The sequence below is a fragment of the Misgurnus anguillicaudatus genome, chromosome 4 (genome assembly GCF_027580225.2).
Source record: "Misgurnus anguillicaudatus chromosome 4, ASM2758022v2, whole genome shotgun sequence".
NCBI classification, from domain to species: Eukaryota; Metazoa; Chordata; class Actinopteri; order Cypriniformes; family Cobitidae; genus Misgurnus; species Misgurnus anguillicaudatus.
The window spans coordinates 36,093,474-36,098,961 of NC_073340.2; positions in this window are offsets into that span (position 1 = coordinate 36,093,474).

Below are 5,488 nucleotides of genomic sequence, written 5' to 3' on the forward strand. Positions count from 1 at the left end.
ACCAAATAAATCTGAATCTAAATATTCCCTGGGCCTTTTTGTGGGTCTTAATCATGTAAGTTTGAAATGCATGTACTGCATCATTTTTCACCATATTAGGCCTGTCTGGCCATTATAATATAATATATATTATAATGTCATTATAATATAAATTACATTATATTAAAAATAATATTAATTAAAATAAATGTTATAACTGGTCTCAAGGGCTTCTAGAATGATGGTACTTTTGCAAAATTGAGAACACATTTCTGTGAATTGACCCTGCAGTAGCAGCTGCATTACATGTCCACTAACAGCAACAGTTCTTTGTTGTTTTTAGGATGCAATGCACCGCAGCACATGCTGGGTACAGAGCTTAACTCATTGCTCAGCTGGGGTTTTTTGTGACCCTCTGGAATTGGGCACAATTTTCTCATGTTTTAGCTGAGGTCTCATTAACTCTTCTTTAGATGTGATTCTATTTGAATATGAAAAGTAATCAATGAATAGAGCGTAAGGCACAAATTTTGCTTTAGATTTTGAAGTCATAAACTTTTAACCTGAAGACATACAGATACAGAAGTGTAAAAAGATTTTTAGCTCTGACTGATTCAATTTAAACAGGAATTCTGTATTCCTGCTGTGACTTTAGGACTCAGCTATAATATCTATTTTTATGACTTTCACAATCTTTAGACAATTAGACAACAAATTGTTCAATAACAATTTCCACAATCTCATAGAGAAAAACTAAGCCTAAAACTTTTAACACTGATGACTACACTGTACTGTATATAATGATGTTAATTGTGGCCTTAAATCACTTTGATTGATTCACAGAAAACAATGATGTATTTTATTTGTTACAACCAAGCTAACATATTTCCCTTGAAACAAGGAGAAACAGCAGATCTTTTCTGAGAGGGGGTTTAAGCCCTTTGATCTCAGTGGTGAAACTTTCTCAGTGAGATAAGATCACATGTGTTTTATTGACCATTTTAGCAGTTTCATCATTATCTAGATCTGCATCATTCAAAGCTTTCGCTCAATTGACCTTATTTACATAATGATAAATCCTGCATTAATAAAGGAATTGTAACAAAACTTCCTGGTTCCATTTTATCTACACTTATCTCCCTATTTGCTTAATATCCAACATTTAGTTCCACTCTGCATGCACTGTACCTCTAACACCAAGAATTATGACTTCAATTATTTACACTTCAATCTCTCCTTCATTCAACATAATTTCAATTATCTCCTTATCTATTCATGTATAGTATGTAAAATGTATAGTTTACTGCATTTAATGATCCTATAAAGATTAATACGAACATTTGCTCTTGTCATATCAATCATGTAAACCTGAAATTCACTTCTCATATGCAAACACCTTAACTTACACTGTAGTTTAAATGTATATAACATCCTTTATTTAAGTTAATTCTTGCTCTGAAGGATTTTGTTCCTTTAAATGTTGCACATGTGCTGTGAACAACATAAAATCTCATACAGAGAGTTCAATAGTTATCACTGTATTAATTCAATGTTTACCCTTATTTGAGAACCAGAATAAAATTTGGAAGATGTTAATCCATTTTAAGTTAATCTTTTGTTGCTTTAACAAACAAAAGATCTTTAATTTGCTAACAAAGGGACTTTATTCTCATCTACACTACTGTTGTCATGCTGTGTATTTCCATTAACAGAGTTATTATCGCCTGTTTTGCGCTGGTGTGTTTACATACGTGGACGCATTGACTTGGGCACGGAGTTTTGTCATCCGACTGGACTTTTATTATTCACGGATATTCGCTAATAACTTACTTTACGGGTTTCAGATATAGTTGCGAGATCGTCCCACAACGCAAATACATAATCGCCACGGCGATGTTTCCACATTTAGACTCAAATTTACGACTTTGCGTAATGTACCACGATAACATTTAGTCATTAGTCCATGTAATATTCACTCCTACTGAGTGTAAACACAGGAGATGATGTTTGAATCGAAGCGCGAGGAAATATATTATTTCCCTATCCGCAATGTTATTATTTCTCTGACAGCTGTGTTGTTATTCAAATTTTCATGCCTAGACGGATTTCTCCGGACTTTCAATGGGAGTTTAACGTCCCATTCTACAACATACGGGTGCGTTTATGTTCACCCTCAACATTTCTAATAGGCAAATAAAATCAACTTACCAACACAGCTGCAGACAGAAAGGTAGACGTTTAAAACTCCTATTTTGCGATGAATGGAATACTCTGTTATGGTTGAAATGTCGCGCTGGAAAGCTTCCTGGAATACCACGTCACTTGTTCGGGTGTACTACGTCATCACGTCCCGTGGTATACGTCATCACGTCGGGGTCACCAAGCTGTAAGGTACCACCCACAAGCCCAACGACGGATGCAAGTGGAGTGGGTGAGGGGTCTCGTGTTCGCTCCTTCCTCAGCGCTTCTATAATAATAATTCCATTTATTAGGTTTCCATTTATTTATTTTACCTCGGTAGTTAAATTATAATCTGACTCCAATTTATAAAAGATCAATATTATTCTGATGCTGATCATAATTTATATTTATCATTATTATGTTTTCATTCTCTTCATTATTTAAATATACATAGAGAATAAGTTATAATCCTGAAGGTGCTAAGGCAGTTCCATACAGCTGGGCGTAGAGGCATTCTCCTTCTTACTTAAATTAAAAGTAGAGGTTTCTCCAAAACACATTGAAAATAAGAGGATCCATCTATAGTTTAGGTTGAGGCATTTCTCCATCCAACCTATAAAGTGAGGCAATTATACACATCATATTTTCAATAGAGGCAATTTTCCTAATCTAGGCCCCCTTCGGTATCTTTCTCTTAAATACTTAGAATACAAGAAAAGACTTGACAAGTTTCAAACTGAGTAAAGATTAACAATTTATTTTGCCAGGCAGGTTACACTTAAATCAATAATTTGGTTATTCAAATCAATCAATTACAAATATATCAAAACATTCACTAAAAGATCAGCATAGAAAAATGAACGTTTCACAAGATTCAAATCATACCTGGCAATTAAAGACACACAAAGTGGTCTAGGAAGATTCTTGTTAAAGATGTCTTCCATAATGTTGAATACACACACCCAAAGTGTGGGGAAGATTCTTGCTAAAGAATGCCTCCCAGAGTCTCTTGCCAAGCCACCTTATATACACAGAATGAGACAAAGAATAATAAAATCTCAAAACAGGATTTGGTTGGTCGGTTCTCGTGACCTGAAGGAGCACCAAATGGGACTGTTAACCATCTGTAATCTAGATCTCCTCATGAGTTGACACCCATCAAAGGAGTACAGATTATGTCTTAAGTTTTAAACTTTGATATACTTTTTCTTAGCATTATAGAAATTAGACCTTTTTAACCATCGCACCATGACCTTTAAAACAACACCAAACATGAAGTTGAAACCTTTGTAGCATCACAACATATGATATACCCAATGTTACATGTGTTTAGTATATTTCCAGTAACCAAAACCTTAAAGGAGAAGAGAGAGGGGGTGAAATACAGATCAGTTCCTGTGTATCCGTGACCCCTGTGGAGAGAGACAACACGTCTCTCAAAAATAGACACAGAATGTGTTTTTTATTGTTTTATGGTCCAGCTCCAAAACCAAAACTTGTCCACCTGTCCTACACCTGTGTTGCCCTCGTTAAGTTTCCCTATTTAATCTCCTCTTGCTCTTGTCTTGTGCTGGTTCATTGTGTTTCTTGCAGTCATTATTATTCAGCAATGTTTCATCTTAGTCAAGTTCATCATGTTTAGTCAGTGTTCGTATATCTTGCTTAATGTTGAGTTGCCCCCTGGTGGGTTTTTTGTTTCATGTTTCATGTTAATAAATGTTATATGTTCACTGTGTATATATCATCTGTGCTTGGGTTCTCTTGTTCCCCGTCTCAATCTTCACACAAACACAAGACAGATTTTTTAGTCGTGTATTTAACACAATTAACTCATTCACCGCCATTGACGAGTTATCTCGTCATTTATGAGTTCATATTTAACTAATAAATGTGCCTTTCTGGACGAATTTCAAAGTGAAAGTGTAATACCGCTTTTATCAGCAGTGTTTGAAAGGCACAAGGCTGAAATCTTTTCTGTTTTGAATGTGTGGTTCACAGTTTTGACAGCAGTGTGTTAGCATTTGAACAAAGTGCTGTAAATCCACAGTGATGTCCAGGTTGTGTTTAAAGTCATGGGATAAGTGTGTAGAGTTTTGAAAACAGTGTTCAAGCAATGAAAAACGAACTAGAGTTTGGTCCACATGAACTGCTGCTGTGCAGACTGTAGTTAGAGTTTTGCACATGTGACTCCAGTTGTGATCACTGTCGTTTAGCAATCGAACAAAAACTGTAATTCAGTTTATTGAAAGGAAACTCACACCAGATTTAGATATAATCACCATTATTACATTTTACTCCTCCAGATGCATTACTCAAAAATATAGCATTATTTATTCACAAATATGTGGCATATTTATAAAAGAAACATTTGTCATGATTTCGGTCTTACTGGCTGCTGTGTTTTGTTTCCCTGTGTTTGTGTTTTGTGTTGACAGCTTCACACGTGCACATCTCTCACATGGGTGTCATCAGTGTGATTTCCTTAAAGTCCCCTGTTGTTTTGTAGTAACTAAAGCATCAGAATAACTTCATGTCAAATGAACAGGAGAAATATGCGGTTACTTCCGAAAACAAAAGCAGATAAAATGCTACTAAGCAACTTCAAAGTCAAGTTTCCAGGTGATATAAATGAAGTTTACAGGTAATCGTTTAAGCTGGTTGATCAAGATTCCTCCAGACTTACACGACTCTATACATCACCAAGAGACTATTTGTTTTTAAGTTTGCATCGACAAATTTGTTTTGTAGCTTTTATCCAACTGTTGACAGACTGACAGACTTTTATAGATAGACAAAATGTCTATAAAATAGTTTGTTTATTTGTTATTTAAATCTGAAACTAAAATGAATGATATTGTATAAGTTTCCCTTCATCAGATCAAAGTGTTATAACATTACAAGATCATTGTTTTACTCGCTATGAAAAGAATATTTAATCCATTTTAACATCATTGTTTAAAAATGAAAGATGAAGAAAATTTCTCTCTTCTGTCAGTAGCATCGCCATGAAAAATAATAAAACCACAGATTGTACAGAAGTAATAATGACTACATGATGATCAATATTATTAATGTTCTTTATTCCTAAAAGAAAAGATTTAAAGACAAAACTAGAGAAACCTTCATGCAGTTATGATGCAGAAAAACTGATAAGAGATCAAAGATCTTCATCTACAGCATCAGACTCTTTTAAGATCTTCTGCATGATTTGAACAAACACGAGTCTGATGATCCCTATTCCTGTACTTCATCTGAAAGTTAATGCATTATAAAATAATTCAAATCTTATTTCATATATATGTCACTATTATTGATTATAATTGCTTAG